The sequence below is a fragment of the Gymnoscopelus braueri genome (assembly GCF_963280865.1).
Source record: "Gymnoscopelus braueri genome assembly, chromosome: 1".
Classification (NCBI taxonomy): domain Eukaryota; kingdom Metazoa; phylum Chordata; class Actinopteri; order Myctophiformes; family Myctophidae; genus Gymnoscopelus; species Gymnoscopelus braueri.
In genome coordinates this window covers 17,735,032-17,758,300 of record NC_137603.1, presented here as the reverse complement: position 1 = coordinate 17,758,300, position 23,269 = coordinate 17,735,032, and the positions used below count along the sequence as shown (strand labels likewise).

General features: G+C 40.5%; 1 protein-coding gene across 2 annotated transcripts in view; it reads left to right on the top strand.

Annotated features, from left to right (window-relative positions):
- The first annotated feature begins 5,299 nt into the window (after positions 1 to 5,299).
- LOC308085584 (E3 SUMO-protein ligase PIAS1-like) overlaps positions 5,300 to 23,269 on the top strand; it is a 56,745-nt gene continuing 38,775 nt past the window's right edge. Inside the window, exon 1 of one of the 2 annotated variants that reach the window (XM_080428794.1) lies at positions 5,300 to 5,320. The gene's annotated coding sequence lies outside the window, so the exon portion shown is untranslated. The remainder of the gene's footprint in view (positions 5,321 to 23,269) is intronic. The other variant, XM_080428793.1, reaches the window with a different exon arrangement.

Genomic DNA, 23,269 nt, shown 5'->3' with positions numbered 1-23,269 from the left:
TTAATTTATTGTTTAGATTATTTGTAACATTGTATATTGTTGATGCTAAGCACTTTAAATGGGCAACATTTTGGAATTTGACCATGCTGTAATCCTATACCAAATTATATGATCAAAAACATGTTTGGGTTTATTTTTTATTTTTTATTAGAGCACATTATTATAAGCACTTACTAAACACAAACTACAACCATTCAGGTTTGAAGTGGAATAATTCATAATGTTCTTACACTAAGGTCAACACTGATACTTTGTAGTGTACAATGACAACATGTTCATTCAATATTGAGCCATTCCTGTATGGCATCTCTTTGTGTTCTCAGCAGATTATTTGTTATACAAAACAATGCTCTCTGTTTCAGGGGTTTTCTATCATATGTAAATTAAAATATTTCTTAGCAAGGCTACATTCATGCTCTCAAGCCCTGAACACCTTTGCCATTACTATTATTGCATGGCAAAGTCGTTGAAGACGGACACTGAATATAATTGTTTAAATTATTAAACTGCCATTTAAATGACTATACATTTGTTTTCTTTGTTGACCCTGTTTTTGTTTCTAATGAAAATCATTCAGAGCAGACCCAAGCAAGCTGACTACAACATGTTCCACAAACTATCCCCCACTCCTCATGTGAGGTTACTCCCATTCATGTCCTATGTATCCATGTCAATATTATTAAAACGTGAAGGCCATTTCCAGCTTCGTAATCTCTCTTTTTTGCTAATGTGAGACTGACATCTACTGGTCATTACACAGAATATCACCTAATGGAAATGATTGTATTTGAATTCAACTTGATCTCTTTCATTAGACAATTGTATCAGACAGCGCATGACATGTCCAGCCAATTTATAATGTTTGACACAGTCAAGGGAGCATGCTGATCTAATAGTGAAATCTAATTCTTCTGATGGGAAGACTAATAGATATTGATTACATGGCTCTTCAGATGGCTCTTTGGTCCCAAGGCACTTCAGACTGAGACGGATACTCAAATAATGGCTGCGACGCAGAATGAATGTTAATTCTCTGAGACTGTAATTGCCCTCCAGTAGGCTACCAAAGTGCATTCTAACGGAATACTAACAAGGCATATGCGCCATTGTCACATGGTTAAAAACGAAATAAGTGCAGCTGCAATTGATTATTTAATGCGTAGGCCTAGGCTATGTTTCCTGTTGTCGTACTAATACAGTGATAAGGTGGCGATATGATATTCCAGGGGGTCCCCAGCAAAAGTACCGTAGTTAATGTAGCTTCACAATCATTTTAACCACTTTATCCATACGTTGGCTATTCAAAAATAGCAGATCTACAAGCTCACAGCACATCACTTCTGCGCACTGCAAGCTTAGAGTCCTCCTCATTGCGATTTTGCTAAATAGAAGTGCTGTGGTGTGGGCAGTGCACAGACACATTACGTCGGCCTATATAGGTCATAAGGTCACAAATGCAAAAACTAGTGTAACTGCAAATCTGTTATTTTTTTGTTGTTGCATTTGTTATGATAAACACTTTAATGGCATAGCCTTATGTTGTAATAGCCTATACTATTTCTCTCAAAAGTATACAATCAATAATAATAATAATTAACTTCAGAACTTTATTCATATAGGGTGCGTTCGGAAATTACGCACCGGAGCACACTCGCCTATTAGTTTGTATTGGCCAGTGCGCTCAGTGCTGTATTTTCGAACGCACCCATAGTAAAATGACATCAAAGAATAGTTGAGTGTAGCCTATACTGTACACACGAAATACAAATACTAACCATGCATGTAAAAATATATATATAAAAATATATATTTTTGTCAGTATGCTCTTTGTTCTTGTGAAGCAGTGTTGTAGCCTGTAGTGAAGAATCTATAAAGATTTCTATTTTCCTTTTGGCTAAAGAAGACGTAAACCTGTCACCACACCTGTCGACATGTGCATTGGCAGTTTGTTTATGTGGGAATGTAGCCTGTTTCTCGTTTGCGTGTGCGGCTTCGTTTACCGCACTATAACTCCCATTAATATTGTAGACAAGGATTGGACAGCAGGCCATACTGGCTAGTGGCTACTGTTGTTATTAGACTTATGTCTTCATTGTCTTGTTATTACTATATTATTAATATTATAAACACACGCACACACACCATGCACACGCACACACACACACACACACACACACACACACACACACACACACACACACACACACACACACACACACACACACACACACACACACACACACACACACACACACACACACACACACACACACACAAATGCATCTGTTTTAGCCTAATTAACAAGTCTTCAGATAACCTGCTTTCGGACATACGTTCCATCTGCAAGTCTTATCACTCATATTTCATATAGCCTAACCACAGAGCAGAGACTTAATATTAATAGTTTCGTTTCGTTAAGAATTGATTCTTTGTTTGAACCTTGAGAATGTATGTAGCCCAGGCTATATGGGAAATGTATAAACTATTTAAACAATGAAGATCAAATATTGGGGACGTGGTGGGGCATATATAAATTGGATTAGCTAAAGCAGTGGTTCTCCCCAAGGGGTTCCAGGGGGTCCCCAGCAAAAGTACCGTATAGTTAATGCAGCATCACAATCATTTTAACCACTTTATCCATATATACGTTGGCTATTCAAAAATAGCACATCTACAAACTCACAGCACCTCACTTCTTCAGCTTATAGACATCTGCTATTTTAGAACATTTTTGATATATATTTTTGCTATTTTTTTAAACATATCTTCCCCCTGGCACAAACTCTTTTCAGATGGGGGTCCACGGCCAAATACATATCAATTTGGGGGTCCTTGACCTGAAAATGTTTGAGAACCACTAAAGCTCAAGGATCACTTTTAGGACTCATATTTGTTCCAGGTATTAGGGTGACACCTAGTGGCCTTTGTGTACAATATCCTTCAAGATGTTTTCTATAGTCTGGTTGAAGGATATTGAATAAATTCTATATGATCCTCTTAAATCGGAATTGTTGCTAAAGGGTTGGTAATAAGTAACAAGTCAGCGTGACTGTCAGCAAAAGGTCATGGTTGAAGATACAGGGAGGAAAGAGGAGTTTTACTGTCAAAACCTGCATTTTCAGATTGGGTGTCATTATTAATTATGGGAAAAAAAGGTATGGAAATGTATTCTATTTCTCATCAATACCGTATATGTTTTAACCTTACCTATCGACCAGAATCAAGTTCAACACATTATTTAAGTTGAGGGCCACATTATCTCTTTATAGGAATGTTCACATACATTTCTCAGTTCGTGCAACTATGATGGTGGTAGCAGGTGGTAGTACTAGCAAAACATTAATCACCACAACAAGACCACCGCAGTAGCCAAGTAACAGTAATGGAGGCAGAACTCTCCTAAACCTATAGTTTACCTATTCATTTGTGAACAGATTATATCAACAACTATAAGCATGATTTGTGTGCATAAACACACACACACACACACACACACACACACACACACACACACACACACACACACACACACACACACACACACACACACACACACACACACACACACACACACACACACACACACACACACACACACACACACACACACACACACACACACACACACACTGACACACACACACACACACACACACACACACACACACACACACACACACACACACACACACACACACACACACACTGACAGACACACACACACACACACACACACACACACACACACACACACACACACACCACACCCACACACACACACACACACACACACACACACACACACACACACACACACACACACACACACACACACACACACACACACACACACACACACACACACACACACACACACACACACACACACGTTAAAGTCATACTGGGTAAAAAATAGGTGACAAAAGTCACTTATGATTTCAGATAATATCTAATCAATCTTAATCACTGGTCCCTGAAAATAAATAAGTTATTTACTTTTCCAAACAAGCTAAATGTGCATTGGTGTTTGCATATCACGGTCCCAATCCAATCCATCTAAATTCTGTTCTGTTCTGTTCTGTTCTGTTCTATTCTATTCTATTCTATTCTATTCTATTCTATTCTATTCTATTCTATTCTGTTCTGTTCTGTTCTGTTCTGTCCTACTCTATTCTATTCTATTCTATTCTATTCTAATCTATTCTGTTCTGTTCTGTTCTGTTCTGTTCTGTTCTGTTCTGTTCTGTTCTGTTCTGTTCTGTTCTGTTCTGTTCTGTCATACTCTGTTCTATTCTATTCCATTCTATTCTATTCTATTCTATTCTATTCTGTCCTACTCTGTTCTGTTCTATTCTATTCTATTCTATTCTATTCTATTCTATTCTGTTCCGTTCCGTTCCGTTCCGTTCCGTTCTGTTCTGTTCTGTTCTGTTCTGTTCTGTTCTGTTCTGTTCTGTTCTGTTCTGTTCTGTTCTGTTCTGTTCTGTTCTGTTCTGTTCTGTTCTGTTCTGTTCTGTTCTGTTGATTGATTGATTGATGTACTTTTATTTAGTAAGACATGAGAATCACAGTACATGGAAGTACAAATTCACAATACAAGGTCTACTAAACTGGAAGACTCATTAAGCACGCAGCTTGTTTAAGAGAATGATGAGAACCCCATGCACACAAATCATGATGACGTATAAGAGACAGACAGATATACACACTACTATACAGAATGTCATACAATCAGCTTTCAGGTTACTGGTATGCAGTATGGTATGTTCTGTTCTGTCCTACTCTGCTCTATTCTATTCTATTCTATTCTATTCTATTCTATTCTTTCTATTCTATTCTATTCTATTCTATTCTATTCTATTCTGTTCTGTTCTGTTCTGTTCTGTTCTGTTCTGTTTTACTACTCTACAAACGTTTACCCCTACATGCAGTGGTGGACAAAAAGAAATAAGAATACTCTCAAGTAGACCTATTCAAAAGTGCAAATTACGTAAAATGGTTTTCTTTAAACAACAATATATATCTTCAGCTTTGCTGCCTTTGATAGTTTTAAGCGAAGATAGACAGGAAAGAGGGAGAGAGAGAGACAGGTCGTCGGGAACGGGACGGGCATTAGAGCCTATGAGCCATTTTCTTTTTAATATCAAAGTATTGGTGTTGTAGCGTAGTTACCACACTGCCCAACATTCCATACCATCCTGAATGCACCCCGCTCATTATGTGCGCGCTCACGCGATGTGCTGCGCGTCCCAGTCACGTGATGCCGCCTCATCACGCTTGCGCACAGAAATTCAAGATGGCGGAGAGTGCGGAACTGAAGGTAAATCGCAGCTTGAAATCATTATAAATTTACACAGTTGCCAAGCGTCTCTAATGCCAACTCGCAATTCTCCTCTGTAATTAAATCTTTTAGAGAAGTGAGATGTTGTCGGAAGGTGGTTTTAATGCATTAGCAAAAGTGGAACTTTATTGAATTCCCCAGCGTGGAAGACAGACAGACGCGAGCATGTTTTTGTTGACATTGAGAGCCGTTAACTGTCCGTTGTCTTGTTAGACACTGAGCTGTAACGTTGCATGCGATGAGGATTCCGATAAATAAGTCCACTTGTTGCTCTAATGACATGATAATAACCACACGAACACGCTCTGATATGCAAAGTATTCATTTGAAATAAGAAAAAGGAAAAAAGTGAACGTTTTCGCGCTTATATTGTGGCTGTCAATGTGTTTTTTTTGCAGATGGCAACATGCTGGTTACGTTATTTTGATTGATTGATTGAATACTTTATTAACAGTTTGCAAAAAAAGCACAAAGTACAGTTCTATAGGCTATAAAAGGATGCTAAAAGGAATAAGGATTAAACCCCAAAAAAGCACCATGGCTTGTTTGCATTGTTGTCCTGTGTATTCAATTCATCGAAAAGTTTAAATAGATCTATTTGAACGTTATGAGAATGCATTGTGACGTATAAATACATATTATTACTGGTGGTAGCCTAACTAACGCATATTCATTTCTGACATAGCAAAAGCGTAAAGATAACGTTATTACTGCCTTGCATAGTGAGTGATGCATCTGCTCTTCACCCTACCTGACGTCTGTATAAACAAAAGCACGTGGGTGTACATTGGTAACCAATTAACCTGACTACACGTCAATGAGCATCAAGTAATGTTACACAAATAAACGTGCAGTTTGTAACTATTTAGTTATTACAAGCTGACACGCACGGCATCCAGAGACGTGTCAGTGACGCTTTCCAACTGTGCAGGACAGGTTGGTAGAATGGTGAATAGACTACACAGTCTGAGCTAATTTTTGTGATATATGCCTAGGTTTGGTTTATGATCTATTTGATTTTCTGTCACACCGTGAAATTCAGAGCAGAGTTGTTGTTGTGGTGGTGGTTGATGATGTGCGTTTCAGTCAATAATAGGACATGTATTCGACTCTTGTGGTTTATTTAGCAATTATTGATATTACTAGTTAGTAGGCTATAGTCTGTTTATAACACATTTTCTCCAGCATGTTTCCATTGTTTGCCTGCTTGGAAGTTGAGGATTCACAGAGGCTCTCTGCTCTGAGCATGGTCTTACACCATTGTAGAATAAGTAAGTCCCAACCATAACTTAGACTTTATGACCAGTGGTCATCAGTCCTTTGGAGCCCTACTTCAAATCTTGTATTGTTATGTTGGTTAACTTGGCATGACAGTAAATCTGGCCACATGGTGTACATGGGGAATTGGCAGTGAGTAAAATGGGGATAAATACATACAAAGAAAAATAATATGTAATATAATGTAAGTATTGTGAGCAATGTAAACATAAGCCTTTCGTTAAAGGCTTTCAATAATTTGCTATTAGGTTTACCAGTAATTTGCAAGCCACCTGTTCTATAGCCTATTATATAGGCATTTATACCAGTATTAAGATGTCTGAAAGCGAGTTAAATTATAGTTCCTTCACTTGATGGGCATTGGGCACTGTTAGTGCTGGTTTAAATGCTTCTCACATAGGGGGCATTTATACGCTCTCGGGAAGATACTACTTGTGAGCTTAACTAAAGGTCTTATTGTCCATCTCAGATTGTATTTTGTTGCTCTGCTCCAACTTAAAGGAATACATCACCCACAAAATGACTTTTTCTGTCAATTCCTCAACCTGTGAAGCCTTGAATTCATGCAGATGTTTTATTTGTCACATTCCTTCATGGTGAATTACTAAAAAATAGGGGTCCAAAATTAACAACAGCAAAACTTTTATAAATCAGTTTATAAACTCCAACACTGCTCTCAGTCTTTAGTATCCAAGAACAAAGCAAAGGAGGAAGGCTGCAGTGATAAATGCAGTGTTGGAAGGTGTTCTTTGGTTAGAAAAGAGGGGAGCTTTCGAAGTCAGATCTGTAAAAAAAAAAGACACATCTTCCAAAAAAAGAAGGAGCTTTAATTTGCCTATAAAGCCTAGTTCATATCTGAACAATTATTTATTTATTGTTCAAAGATGAACTAGCCTTTATAATTAAAGCTTTTCTGTTTAGTTTTTTCAACTGATCTCTCTTAGTATACTATCCAGTCAGTGTCCTCATTACATCCAAAATACATGCCTTTTTGCTGAAACTTAGGTATTTAAAACACTTCTGGGATGCACTAACGAAGGCTGGCACATGGGATTCAACACAGCTGAGTTCACCCGCACGGCACGCGTTCGCCCAGGTGTGTGCGTCGTAACTAAGTACATGAGACTGTTTATACCGGAAGTGTTAAAAATAGTATGTTTCAGCGAAAATGCAGTGTTTTGGAAGTAATGAGGACACAGACTGGATACAAGGCACAGATTATACTCGTGTGTTGGAGTTTATCAATTGATTTTTTATATAGTTGCTGTTAATCCTGGACCGCTATTTTCTTCATTAATATTCTCTTTTTTATTATTCTTTCACTGTGAAGGAATCAAAAAAAAATGTGTGCATGAATTCAAGGCTTCATGGAGTGAGTATTAGATGGATGAAAAGTCATTTTGGGGGTGAAGTATTCCTTTAAGGAATTATCTGAATCAGGCTGTCTCTTCCTCCTACTCTCAGTGCGCTATTCTTGCATTCTTGTCGTCTCGACTTCATGTCTTTCCACTTAATAACTTTAAAAAAAAGAAAGAAAAGAAAACATACATAAGTAATGAATTACTTGTCTGTGTGGATAAGGAAATCGTTTTAGCACAGCTGTGTGTGAGAGAGAGAGAGAGAGAGAGAGAGAGAGAGAGAGAGAGAGAGAGAGAGAGAGAGAGAGAGAGAGAGAGAGAGAGAGAGAGAGAGAGAGAGAGAGAGAGAGAGAGAGAGAGAGAGAGAGAGAAGAGAGAGAGAGAGAGATGAGAGAGAGAGAGAGAGAGAGAGGAGAGAGAGAGAGAGAGAGAGAGAGAGAGAGAGAGAGAGAGAGAGAGATATTAGCCTCTCTGAAAATTAGAATACACTAGGGACAAATATGCTAAGTTCATCATAACAAAGATGATATGAAAAAGAGAAATTTACACTTCACAGAAACGGAGATGGATAGGAAGTAAAGAATGTAGTGGGGAAGACAAAATAGAGACGTGACAGTGAGAGATGGAAAAGGAGGAGAGACATTTTCACACATTTTTGCTTTATTGGTAAATAGAGACGTGACAGTGAGAGATGGAAAAGGAGGAGAGACATTTTCACACATTTTTGCTTTATTGGTCCAGTGTATTTTACTGAGCAAGGTCCCCTTCAGATGATCTAGATTTAAGTTTAAAGCCTGATTTAAAGGGGGGGGGGGGTGCTTAGTTAGGGGTTAAGTGTCTTGCTCAGGGACACCTCGACACATTGCTGGGGCTGGGAATCGAACCTGGTACCTTTCCCGGGCGGCCTCTCAACCCATTCAGCTATGGCCGCCCCCCACACATTTCTGTGTTGCCACTGCTGTTGTACCCTATTATATTGGCTCACCTGCCAGTGAGGAGTCCCCACTGGGAGCAGGGAGGACGTAGCGCCTCCGTCCTACTCCTCCAGTTCAACGTTACCCGCTAAGGCACCGCCCCAGCCCATAGGAGTACGACAAAGCATCAGCAACGACAAAGATCCCACTCCCCACCCGGGCTCTGTCCACCTGAACGCGGGCCATCGTGTTCGTTTAGATCAGAGGTTTTCAACTGGTGGTCCGTGAAGATTGTGTTTCTGTTCATTTTATTTTGTTTTATTTTTGAGAAACTTAGTCATTTGGTATTTGTGTGATATGTGGACAGTGGAATTAAAAAACATTATCAGTGGTCATTGGAGGAGGCTTGTGTTTCAATTCCAAAAGTACTTCAAGCTTACTACAGAAGAGGATCAGCTTATTGTCCACAGACTCTTTCAAGAGACATGTATGAAACACAGGACCACCTGTAATCATGCCATGGACCATTAGTGGTCCATGGACCACTACTTGAGAAGCAGTGCACTAAATTACCTGGTGACCTAAGATGACGAGTCAACAAAGTCAGTTACTGGTAAGTCTGAGCTCAAGAAATTCCACAGAAAAGGGAGTTGGAATCTCAAGAAGGGAAAGTGTCATCATTATTATGGCATGTGTTTCCTCACTCATAAATGTTGCAAATCAGTATAGTATCAGTTAACATGAGTTTAATATCGAAGGTTGGATAAAGTAAGAGGAATAGATCAGTGATCGTTTTGTCTTAGATAGATACTTTATTGACCCCAAAAGAAACTCCGGGATGAGTGTGTAGAGCAGTGGTTTTCTAAGTGGAGACTAGGGGACCTTCAGGGTTCCTTGAGGAGGTTCCAAATGGACCCTTACAGGTCTGTAACTCTGAGAGTGTAAATGAATTTCACTCACTGTTTTACACCTTTACCCATTAAGACCTGGAACGCATCTGTGTCATTTTTAGATTTGAGCTAAAAAGCATTATTTTACACTTTGGCTATTCAAAAATAGCAGATATACAAGCTCATAGCGCGGCACCGAGTGCCGCGCTATGAGCTTGTAGATCTGCTATTTTTGAAAAATCGTGAAAATGTGTGCAAATCTTTGAATATATATATTTTTAAAGCAAACATTTTCAACTCAAATCTTTGCATCTGGGCAAGAATACAAAATATTTTGAGATGGGGGTCCAAATACATATAATTTTGGGGGTCCTTGACATGAAAAAGATTGAGCACCACTGAAACATACATATTTCAGAATACTGTTGGGATTTGGGGGAATGTAGAATCGGCTTCAGGTCTTAATGGGTTAAACCTGTGACGTGACAATAAAGCTGAAGCTGATTCTGATTCTGATGGAACCAAATGGACTCCATTTGGTTCCATTTGTACATTGAGAGTTATAGGGGTCCTTGAAATTAATACGTTTGAGAAACACTGGTATAGAGGATCTTCGGAGGCTGTGACTTGCGTAGAAGGGGCAATATTTAATTGCCGTTTGAAAAGGCAGTTCAATTCTCAATGCTCAGTATGACAGAGGTGTGAGGTAAGCCCAAAGGTCCATGTCATGTGTTGTTGTGCGAAGTAGTGATTTGAACTCATCCCTGTTGACTAGAGTTGAAGCTGTTCATCTTGCCGTTTGTTCTGTCTGAAAGCTTTCTCTCGCACTGTAATAACACAGTAAATTAGGCACTTTATTGTCTGCGGGTTTGTCCTCAGTCAAACTTTGCTTAGCCCCCAGAAGGTGGGAAATGTTATTATGTTGAGAACATTTTGTACCATTAAATGAATAGAATGGCCTATAGGTTTGTATTAACACAATTTCATGTCATTAGAAGAGGTTGAAATTCCATGGACTGGACCTGATTTGCTTTTAATTCAAAAATCAAAGCCTATAGTAGCCTGTGTAGTGCTAGGAGTTCGGGTTAGAACTCCAATCACCAATAGTTTGTCTTAACCCTCTTCTCTCCACTCTGCAGCTGCTGCTGCAGTAACCTGTCAATACAAATGAGTGTCTGTGCACTGGCGGCTTCCAGGTGGAGACAGGCTATTTGTACAGCCAGTGGCTAGGTTAATCCTTAATGATACAGGCCCTTTCATTCTGCACTGCTCCCTCCTTTAAGCACCTGCCTATTTCTGTCATGGTCATTGTCATTATCAGTGCAGTGTTATTTTAGGTCTAGAGTATGAGACGTCTGTTCAGAAATCACTAAAGTACTTGATGATTGTTTTCATCTTTTGATGCAGTGTCGAGATGTGCATGTATATTATGAGTGTTTGTCTGGTGTGTGTCACAAGCTCAAGCTGGTTATTATACAGTACTTGGATCGTGGAACTTCAGTGCATCGTCTCTGAATCCAAATGCCCGGACATGCAAAACTTGTACTGTTGTTTGATGGACTTGATCAATCGCTGCACACAACCGAATCTTTGGAGACACAATGCAAAACATGACGTTGCTACTGCGTGACTTATCTGTTGCAGTCATTAGCCCAAAACATACAGTACTTTACCTAACTACCAAAATGAAAATGCACAGCATGGTCAAGGCCAACGTCTTATTTCCCTGTGGAGTTATGGTAATAAACCTGCATAGAGTTAAATTTGAAAACTACTCCACTATGTTGTTAGAGCAGAAGAGAGCACAAACCAAAGACGACCTGTTATAGCACCCCTCGTTGGACAGACAGCAGGTCACGCTTTTGTAATGCAACAACGAAGAGGTCGTGTGGTACTTGCAGTACGTTAAGTATGTTTCAGGCCTTAGAGTATAATTTAAGTAGATCGAGCCTCAGAACCTCCGCTTGCCAATTTTGTAGTAAATTTGTATTACTTTCTTGACATTTAATAAAGCGCAGCAGCAATTAGGGTTAGATCAAGTCGTATCAGAGTGATGTATAACTAAACAAGGCTTTGTCACGCCAAGGTGGAGCTATGAAATAGCTGCCCACCACCGCTGAGGTTGTGGGTTTGAAATTGAATCCCCTGTGGTGCATCTGGCTTTGTCGAGCATCTATACGTACACAATTGGCCTGTGTTTGGGGTTACTGAGCAAGATGATTTAGCTTTAAGTTTAAAGGGATTGTAGGCGAGTTCAGAGATACATTTAAAAAAAAAACTATTGTCAAACACCGCACCTCCACTCCCCCCCCCCCCTCCTCATCAGCAGTTCGTTTCCCCGACCACCAGGGGGTGACGCAGGGGGGACTTCTAAACGGGCCATGCCGAAAACAGGTTGCTTTATTCGGATACAATGGTGTCACTGCCCGCCCCTGCCGGTTCTCTGAATTTTTATTTTTGAATAGGCTCTTTCATGATAAATTGACCACATATATGAAGTTAAACAACTAAATTCTATCCAAACGATATCTTAAAAGTAAATTCCGTGCCTCAAAAAATAAGTTTGAGAGCGTTTTAAAATCGAAAGTAAAAAGTTGAAACTGCCTTCAGAGAAAACAATGGCGGCTCGTTCCATCGTTGTCGGCTGCACTCGGTCCCATTCGGTTTCACCCGAACAGTTCACACGGGCACGGACGTGCACGGACGCGCACATGCGCGTCCATGCATTTACGTCCCGGACAAACATAAATAGTAGGGAAAATACGGATTTCAGAAAGAGGACTGTGTTTCAATGCAGGAAAACACCCAGCATCATTATGTAGTGGCTGATAGAGGGGAAAAAATGCTAAATATATATAAATATTCTTAAAATGTCGGCTTAATGTTGCCTTCAATCCCTTTAAAGTCTGATTTAAGGTGGAATCTTAAAGCTCACAATGTGTTGCGATGCCACGCGTTGTGAGCTTGTAGATCAGCTATTTTCAAATAGCTGATGTATATAGGGTTAAAGTAGTTGAACCGATTTTGATGCTATACTATCTAATTTTGCTGGGGACCCCCTGGAACCACCTCAAAGACCTCTGGGGGTCTCCGGACCCCACTTTGAAAACCACAGGTTTACAGACATGTGTTCCTGTTCTTAGCTTCACTAAGGTGGAGCTTCCCTTCATTCCTGTAATGTTGCTGTGGAAACAAGTCCAAGTTCAGATTTGTGTGATAACAGTTTGGAGCTCTATTTTATCTGTAACTGAAAGATGCAGGTTATTTTGTTATTGCTATTATTATTATTTTATCAAATACACTTTTCAAGAGTGTGTTTGTAAAATTTGAAGTACTGAAAGAATTGATATTCTTCTATGATCCCTTACTGCAGACTTTAGAAACCTTGTGTTGAAGGAGTAGTTCACCCAAAAAATGACTTATTTTCTATCAATTGCACACCCCATGAAGCCTTGAATTCGTGTATTTCTTTTTTTTGTCAATAATTTGATGACCGGGTGTATTTCCGGTAGGAGACACAAAGAGTATACTTTGTGTCTCCTACCGGATACATTACAATTTTTCCGCCGGTAATCAAATTATTGGCTTAGGAATGTGACAAAAAATAAATAAATCCATGAAGTCAAGGCTTCATGGGGTGTGTAGTTGATAGAAAATAAGTAATCTTTTGGGTGAACTACTCCTTTAACGTCAGACACATCAACAAAAATGCATCTTGAGGCTCATAAATGTGTCTCCCAGAGGAACTCAGCTTACCACAGCCGTACAACTTGTGTGCAGAGCTTTAACTAGGCCTGCTACACTGTCACTATCCTCTCTCATAAAGTGACCCCTAATCAACGTACACATATTATGTTTTTGTTGTTTTTGGCCAATGGCCATGAGTTGCCTCTGTAAGTGTTATTTAATGACAATATATTGACCTGAAGTAGCTTAATGAATGTTGAAAATATTCAGCTGAAAATATTGGGGGAAGAAAAATATTTATTTTACACTTGACACATTGTTTGATTACTTACCTAGACAATGCTTTAACCAAACCTTGTCTAGGTGCTGTAGGTAGACTACATGCAGTACTGTATGTATGCACCTGCCTCTAGTCTATTATTAGTTAGCCTAAATTAATAGGGACATACTTTGAAACACAGAACAACCACTAAACACAGAATCTACAGAATCTACTAGAGGAAGTTGGCTTATTTGCTGCCTTTAAATAACAACGGATAATTGTAACTCTCTTTGCTCTTATTTTTGCTCTAGTGCTTATCCTACTCCTATTCTTGAGAGGCTTGATATTTAGAATTTTATGGACAAGGACTCGGAGTACTGAACTTGTGCAGATGTATTTCTAAATCCTATGATTAGGACTTGATTTTCTTAATTTTAAGAACATTTTAAGGACTTGCTGTCAACCCGATCTCCAGAGATTACCGTAACATTGCACGGAACGAGTGCACTTCATTCCGTGGATAGCCGCCTCGGAACTCCCGAATTGCGTGCATATGTACGGCGCTCCCTTTGTGACAAAACCATTTCGGAGGCGCGCAGTCACAGGCGAACTGTCACCCCGTGAAGGACCACCGAGGGAGCTAAGGCGACCGAGTTGCCGTCCTGAACGGTGGGACGTTCGCCTGTGCCTACTCAGCGCCGTTTGAGTTATGTACCGATAGGCACAGAATCATAATTTTTTTTGTGGGGACTGCTCTGCTTCCGGGTTTTTCCGGGTTGCGACTGGTTACGCCCACCGTGGGACTCGCCGTACATATGCACGCAATTCGGGAGTTCCGAGGCGGCTATCCACGGAATGAAGTGCACTCGTTCCGTGCAATGTTACGGTAATCTCTGGAGATCAGGCTGGTCTCACAGTAGTTTATCATCCATTGACGGATGATGTATACCATCGACAACCATCGTGAATGTGATTGTATACAAGATGTTTAAAAAGAATACTTTGGAAACATGTAGTCTTTCAAAATGATCAGTGGAGCGTCCAGAGTGCATGTTAAAAAAGTCCACTCAGTTGTGGTTCATAGTTCATACTACATGTTTGAGCTCCTTTGTCTCCTATGTGTCATTGCTGGGTTGTGTTAGAAATCAGTGACTACATTTTGTTTATATTTGCTGTAAGAAAACTGATTAACTTTGTTTTTAGCAACATCCTGCTATCGTTTTCCTCTGTTCTGTAAATAGTAAATATACGTAGCATGGAACACCAGGGGTGAATTGCCAGTTTTGTAGTGCGATAATTTTGTATTAGTTTAGGGAGTTACTGTAGGTCCCAGGATCTCATGGACATTAAATATCATTTCCAGTTAGCAAACCTTAGCATTTAGCAAAGTTGTGACAATAGACAGTAACTACAGTCGATCCTATCTGCAGTGGAAAAAAAGCTCCGATGAGCTGAGCTCGACTGAATCTATGCAATGGGAAAGCGTCTTTGATAATGTATGAATTAAAATGATCCACAATTAACCTTATACCTTCTGTATCCGCTATAGTCTAGACCGGATCTGCATCTTCACCGAAGTGAATGGATCCCAGTCTAATACACAACAGGACGATGCCATCGTCCATCATGATGTTTTGATGCGCCTATCGTGATCACCCACCCCTACAATAGTTAGACATAAAATGCCATAGTGGTGTCTAAATGTGACAATTTATGTCGTCAGCACAGCAAGAAATGAGCATCCAAATGAACGATATGACCAAGAACCAACTTAAATAAAAAAGTGTTGGTCCAAGATCTTTAGAACCAATAACCGATTAATCTTGCTCATGTAGGTTAACCGAATAATCAAGAAGCAGGGTTTTTCTTTTATTTGTTTTTCTTTCTTATATATCAACGAATCGACATGAAGGAATTGTAAATTTATTTTTTTATAATCGACTAAATCGATTAGTTGGATTAACCACTTAAACCTGTATTACACTTAGTTCTACAATGGTGGCCTACAAAAATAGTGGAAATAGCAGATCTACAAGCTCACAACGCATGCTGTGAGCTTGTAGATCTATTAAAAAAAATAATCATTCTCTAATCCTGCACTCTTGGGGCACTCAAGTGTGTGCGCGACGTGCGTGCATGCTGTTTGCATGCATGTGCGAGCAGTATGCATGTGCTGTATGTGTGTGATGAAAGATTTTGACACATTTTGAAAACCTTTGAAAAAACGTTTGTACTTTTTCACAATAATGCATTGTGAGCTTGTAGATCTGCTATTTATTTTCACTATTTTAGCATGACACCGTTTTGGAATGAAGTATAAAATAATAGAGCCAGACGATATATCTGTCTGGCCGATATGTCATTATTTGACTTTTTGATGACATTGATATCGGCTGTTATGCAGCTCAAACTTTCCATCCCTATATTTTGGTAGTTTAGTAGTAAGTTTTCAATTTTTGGTATTCGAAGTCGAATACCAAAAATCTGTATTCGTGAATGCCCTAGCACTGGGAATCACAAATCATACCATGCGCCAATATGCAAGCCAAATACTGCAATGCAATTTCTTCAGCTCACACAGTGGATCAGAGCAGATCTGAGAGTAGATTTGAAGACTGCATGCTTGCAGCACAGACCAGACCTGTGCTGGTGCAGACTGCTCTCTTTTTGATTGAAGGGCTGGGCTGGGCCGGGCCAAAGTAATGCAATTGCAGCCCCTAGGCGGTCATAAGATGTAGCCTAACATCAGTGGGCTCCTCTAATGATACAGAGGATCAGTGCACTCTACTCTCCACCAGCACGCTTGGTGCAGCCTACATTCTCATTCTACTGCTGTTCTTTGATCTGGCCCTCCACCAACCTCTCTAAACCTCAAACAAGACAGAAGGGTGCAGCTCTAAGGCTGTAACAGTTCTTGTTTTACATTGGATTCTGCAACAGTTCTGTTCCTTTCTTCTCATTGCCTTTGTGTTCCTTTTACTTCTTCTGTTATTTATCCTACCTCTGCATAAGCGAGGCCAAAGTGGTGGGGGCAGGAGTACTATGTAATAATCCAGCAGGTGGCTTCCTGTCTGGCTCCACTTGATTGTGGTGGAACCATCCCATCCCAGTTCCTGGTCTGCTCCCTCCACATGCAGCAAGAAACTGTAGCATTAATTTTCTACCAGCAGCACCTGCACCTGCATTTTCTACCAGCAGCACCTGCATCAAATCACAAACCCCTGGTGGCTGTCATCAATTCTTGTTCACTTAAATATCTGATGTTTGTGTTTTACATGCAGTATCATTCTCTGACAAGCTAGGACTAGACTCGTACCTTAAGGCGAGGTGGCACTGGTTCGGGTTAATATGGCAGGCTTCCTTGGGGAAGAATGTGGCCGATACATATTTTGCTCCTACAAAGAAACGTTGTCCTTTATTGGAACTCTTTTGTGCTCTTATGATATTGACACCACAGAGACAGACAGACAGACAGACAGACAGACAGACAGACAGACAGACAGACAGGGAGGCAGGGAGGCAGGCAGGTAGACAGACAGACAGACAGACAGACAGACAGACAGACAGACAGACAGACAGACAGACAGACAGGCAGACAGGCAGACAGGCAGACAAACAATCAGACAGACAGACAGACAGACAGACAATGAGAGAGTGAGCGAGCACAATGAGAGGAGGTATTTTAGAGCTACAGTAAGCCTGAGTCACAGGAGCTGGAAAGCTAAGAGGTGGGGGGAAGGGAGGACATAGAGGGAAGAAGGATGGGGAGAGAGCTGCACACTGAATAAGGCCCTCTAGCTCAGAATAGGAGCTTTATGGTCAGGTAATATTGTGCATGTACATACAAACAACAATTCTGCCGATGAAGTGCATTAGGAAAAAACTGATGGTGCAGATATAGAGAAGCCACTGATGTGTTGTCCGCCCACTATACCCCAATTTCCTTCAGTCTTAATAAAACTGATGCTTCTCTACCACAGAAATAAACTTCTCCTTGTCTCAGTTCGCAGTTGCGAAAACTCACTCAACTCAGGTTAGGATGCCGAATGCCATTTTATCACTTTTTCTCGCTCGCATCACTTTATGTCAGGAATGGATTGAGCAGCCGGTGCATGTTTGCCTGTTGGAGATGGAAGGCGAGAGAGAAAACGTTCAAGTGTGTATGGATAGATATATATTATGTTGTGTGAATAGTGAACAAAAGAAGGTTGCTTCCCAAAAACATTCAAAAAGGAAAAAAAGAAAAAACTCCAGCTTGAATGGCTTGCCCATTGTGCACCAGACAGCAAACTCCACTTGCTTGAATATTATCTTCGCTTGCCCCGGGCAATCGGGCAGCTATCATGAATTCAGTTTAATTGATGTGCTATATGAAATGTAAGCTCATCATATAAACACTAATCATTGTTTAACACTTTTGTTTTCTCTGCGTCCTGATGCTCTGGGACAAGGACCAGACGCTCGTCTCCATAGACTTTGCATTGAAACTCGATGCATTCTCAGAAGGTGCCAGTGCTGTAACACTGCTGGTGTGAATTCAGTGTTAGTTAACATCATTGACTGTCTTCCATCCCTTGTTGAAGGGCTTCTGGATAGGGTTGCGCCAGCTGAACGTAAGTTCAGTCCTAAACTAGACGCGTCGCAATTCAGGGCAATTGCAAAGTGTGGTTGCGCCGACGCGAGTCGCGGGTCGCGGCCGCCGGGACTCGAGGGATACACCGGGAGGAATACCGTCGGAGGCCGCGCGACGTGCCATTCGAATCGGGTGCCGATCGGATCCTGCCTTCGTGATAAGTGCCGTTTTGATTCTAGGAAATAGGCCCCTCCCATTAAATAAATAGGCCCCTCCCACAAATGTAAGGGGCCAATCGTATTGTCACGTCACTCCTGAGATCGCTTTTATTTCATTTTGAGAGGATTGATTCTCCCAAAAATCATGTTTTTGCATCAAACGATTACGTTTTGTGCATGTGTGGCGCCCCCTATGGATCAAAGTGGAAATGCTTTTGGGTATTTGTTGAGTAAACCACCCTCAACATGTGATTCAAATTTGGGATTGACCGGACGTCTCGTTCTAGATTTCTGCCATTTTTTGTAAAACGGGCCCCTCCCGCTGACTTTGGAAGCCATTTACGGACGAACGGTATGGACTATCAAAATTCTGTTTCACTCCAGATTATCGCATGGGTCCAGAGATCATGTGTACCGATTTTTGTGAAATTTGGACAAAATATATGGGAGGAGGAGCTAAAAGTGTGTTTTGAAGAAAATTCAAAATGGCGGAAAATCTATCCTGACACAAATGGGCGTGGCCTATATGGGGAGTTGCGTCATAACCCAAGGAATCTAGGGAAAAGACATTTTGATTTTACGACCTATGGTTCAAGAGTTATAGGCCAAAACGTAAAGGGGGCTGTTATAGCGCCACCATGTGGCCGATTAGTGTAATTATTTTTTATAATAATTAATTTTTTATAATAATAATTTCGGAACAAATCATGAACCTCCCCATCAAATCTGGTAACTCTAGCTCTTACGGTTTCAGAGCAAAAAATACTTGAATTTAAGTTTTTTCACTTTTCCATTAAAGTGGATGGGGAAATTTAATGCACTAATAAATCAATATAAATTAAACTGTTGAGCCAATCTCTTAGCAAAATACAATTGCACGATTGGGAAAAATAAACTGTGGGAGGAGTAGCAGCCCGAAATAAAGTTTATACAGAATAAAGTTTCTCTATAACAATAGTCTGGTTGCCCATTCGGGCAACCACACTAATTAGGGCGTAAAGTCCCTACTAGAGACTTAGTACAGTAGCTACTAGTTAGTTTGTAACTAGTGAGTTACTAAATTCTTCTATGACTATTTATGGCATATGCTTAGTTTTAATGCACAACGCTTTGGATATATATATCTAAAAACAAGCTTCTCAATTATCTGCCAAGTCAGCGTTGTGGAGGGTCTCACAGAACACCACTGCTCCAACTGGGTCGGTCCACACATTGCACAAATATTGCTCAGTGGTCTGGCTATTGTAATAGCTGCTTTCCGCACTGTTAATGTACTTACACGTACAGTTTGTATGAAACTACATTACAGTAGTATTGACGGACATGCTGTTCATGTTCAAGGAAAAACAAACAACACAACACAACAATCAATGATATTGAGCTCTGTTGTGCAAACTTAGCGGTGGACATGGACATTTGGCGATGTGCTCTGTTCAAGGAACAATATCCAACACGTCACGGACACAACTTCACTTTTTACTCTCTGTCTGTTGTCCAAACACACTGTATAAAGGCATGGGGTACGGATCACTGCACTTTCGGACACACAAGGCCGACAATCAACGCTTGATTCGAGCAGCAGCAACAGCTAATTATTAAATTTGGTTGCCTTACTTTCTTTACTTGATAAGAAATTGCGTTGCTTATTTGATTTCTATAATAATACCCACTACTCAAAACAAAACAACACCTTCATTGCTCACTACGTGTACACAATTACTACATTTTTGCACCAATAACACAACACTGTATAATAACACAGAAAATATGCACACGCCCAAAGGTTTCTTTTCCTAGTTTGATGAATTGATAAAGTAATCTATATGATAGTTGCAGCTCTACAAACCGCAAGAGTTAGCGTTCTTTTCCTACATAATCATAGCAAGCTAGCTAGCTAAACAGGCCGGAATGAATAAACATTGATTTATCTTTTTGTTCTTCAGCTTTTCTCAGTATTTTTTTTTCTCAGCTTGTGGTTTTTCAGTCTCTGCATAATTATTCATGAGCACGTTAAGAGGTTTAAGGTTATTGTGTTAAGTCAAATACAATCTGGAGACCTGGCATTATTATCCAGAGGTATAGAGGCTGCATATTGAATAGCAGCAGTCTTGTAAGATCTGGACTCTGGAGAGGTGCTGTTTAAGAGTAAAGCCCCTTTGCACACAGACATAACAGCCTAGACATAACATGAAATCTCACTACGGAATTACTGTCCAGCGATTGGCTATGGGCGGTCGTTTTATATGCGTTAAAAACGGACACACATTTCGTTGTCAGACAGAAACCTCTTATCTCCATATTCTAACTTCTTGTGTTTTATTTTTTTTCGATAATTAATTTTCCACCGGACAGAGACCATATTGTAGATGGGCGAGCCATGGTCAAACTGGTGACCTTCTGGTTACCAGGCAGACTCTCTACCCGCTCCCATTAGATCAGATACAATAACAATAGGATAAGATTAGAGCAGATACGGTTAAATATAAGACGCGTCAAGTCGAGATCAGTTGAGATACAAATGCAACAGAAGGAACATTAAGGGGTCTTCAACGTTTTTCAGGCCAAGGACCCCTTAGCAGAGAGAGAGAGAGAGAGAGAGAGAGAGAGGAGAGAGAGAGAGAGATGAGAGAGAGAGAGAGAGAGAGAGAGAGAATTGAGAGAGAGAGAGAGAAGGAGAGAGAGACGAGAGAGAGAGGAGAGAGAGGAGAGAGAGAGAGAGAGAGAGAGAGAGAGAGAGAGAGAGAGAGAGAGGGAGAGAGAGAGAGAGAGAGAGAGAGAGAGAGAGAGAGAGAGAGAGAGAGAGAGAGATGAAGCAGCACCCCTACTATACAAAACTGGTCTCTGTATTTGGTCTGCTCTTTTTCCCTCTACACCAAACCTCTTCCGCCGCTGTCCCCCCCAGAATAGACGAATCCACAGACGCGCTGCCTGTAGGCAGCCATAGCTGCGGTGTCAACGCTCCACACCGCGACACCGCAGCAATGGCCGCCTACAGGCAGCTACAGGCAGTGCGTCTGTGGATTCGTCTATAGATACAGTATGGTAGAGTTCAAGTGGTTAATTTGAAAGGAAAAAAAAACACAAAGATTTGGCGGCTCCCCTGTAGTAACTCTGAGGACCCCCTGTTGAAGTCCCATGCTCTATACCTATAGTAAACCTGACCTTAGGCCATACATGGGCAACTGGCGGCCCAGGGGTCACATGCGGCCCCCACCTTCACTTAATGGCGGCCCGCAGGTTAAGCAAACAACAGCTCTGGCAGGAAATCAATGTGCTGGAACAGTTTTAAGAGGTTTAAGGTTATTGTGTTAAGTCAAATACAATCTGGAGACCTGGCATTATTATCCAGAGGTATAGAGGCTGCATATTGAATATCAGTATTCTCTCTAATATCAGAATACTGATATATTATTGATTTCAGCTGTTACAATTCCACACATGCAAACAAGACCCGCTTTATATTAGTAGCTTAATGACTAGGTGTTACAATTCTATTGTCTTTTTTATGTCCAATGTATTTGTATTTATGTTCATAAAGGTAACATAAGTATAACCAAATTTCGTGAAACATGAAACATGAAATTAAATGAAGATGTAACTTTCTGGATTCCAATTCAAAAATAGCAAAATAAAATAGCAGATCTACAAGCTCAAAACGTGTCACACAGTGACGCATTTTGAGCTTGTAGATCGGCTACTTTTGCTATTTTTGTGTGACATAGAATTTCGAAGTGCGGCATTAATTTTAAACAACGCTAAAAAAGCCCAGGCCACCATCTGGTGACCAAAGAAATGAACTACAGATTTTAAAGTTGAAACATACAAATTCATTAATACAATGAAATTCGCTATGTCTCTGAAACAGTGTTCAAATGAGTTGCATAATTATGTTATTTAATACTGCAGTTTTTATTGTTTAGCTAGCCACGAGCAGGTATAAATTATGACTGTGTCATTATTCTGAGTAAATGACATGGAACTCCATATTTGGACATCATAGTGACAACATAATGATGACGTGAGCTTTGAATCAGCTCAGCTTAAAACCAGACTGCACAGTGTGAATGACACACATAGAGAGAGACATTGAGGCCTTCGTCCCGTACAAGAGGAACTATTAGCAGAGATCCATACACTTGATATTCAGCTGGTAATTGCCCTGTAATCAATCCTGGATCGTAAGGTTAGGTCACACATCATTAGTTATATTCCTGCACCATTACAGCCCATGCATAGCAGCAGCTTTGACGATGAACCCACTGTTCCCGACAACGAGCCAGCAGCAAGGAAACTCAGAAGAAGAAAGACCTTACAGTAGTCAACAGTCTACCAAGACTTTAACGCAATCTGAAGTAAAGAGACATCGTCTGACTGACACAGGGAAGAAAACTCACATCTGTCAACAGTGTGACAAGAGTTTCAGTCGGTTAGGTAACCTGAAGACACACCAGCGTATCCACACTGGAGAAAAACCTTTCCACTGCAAACAGTGTTACAAGAGCTTCAGTCAGTTAGGTAGTCTGAACAAACACCAGCGTATCCACACTGGAGAAAAACCTTTCCACTGCAAACAGTGTGGCAAGAGTTTCACTGAGTTAGGTCACCTGAAAAGTCACCAGCGTGTCCACACGGGAGAAAAACCTTTCCTCTGTAAACAATGTGGAAAGAGTTTCAGTCAGTTAGATAACGTGAAAAGTCACCAGCGTGTCCACACGGGAGAAAAACCTTTCTATTGTAAACAGTGCGAT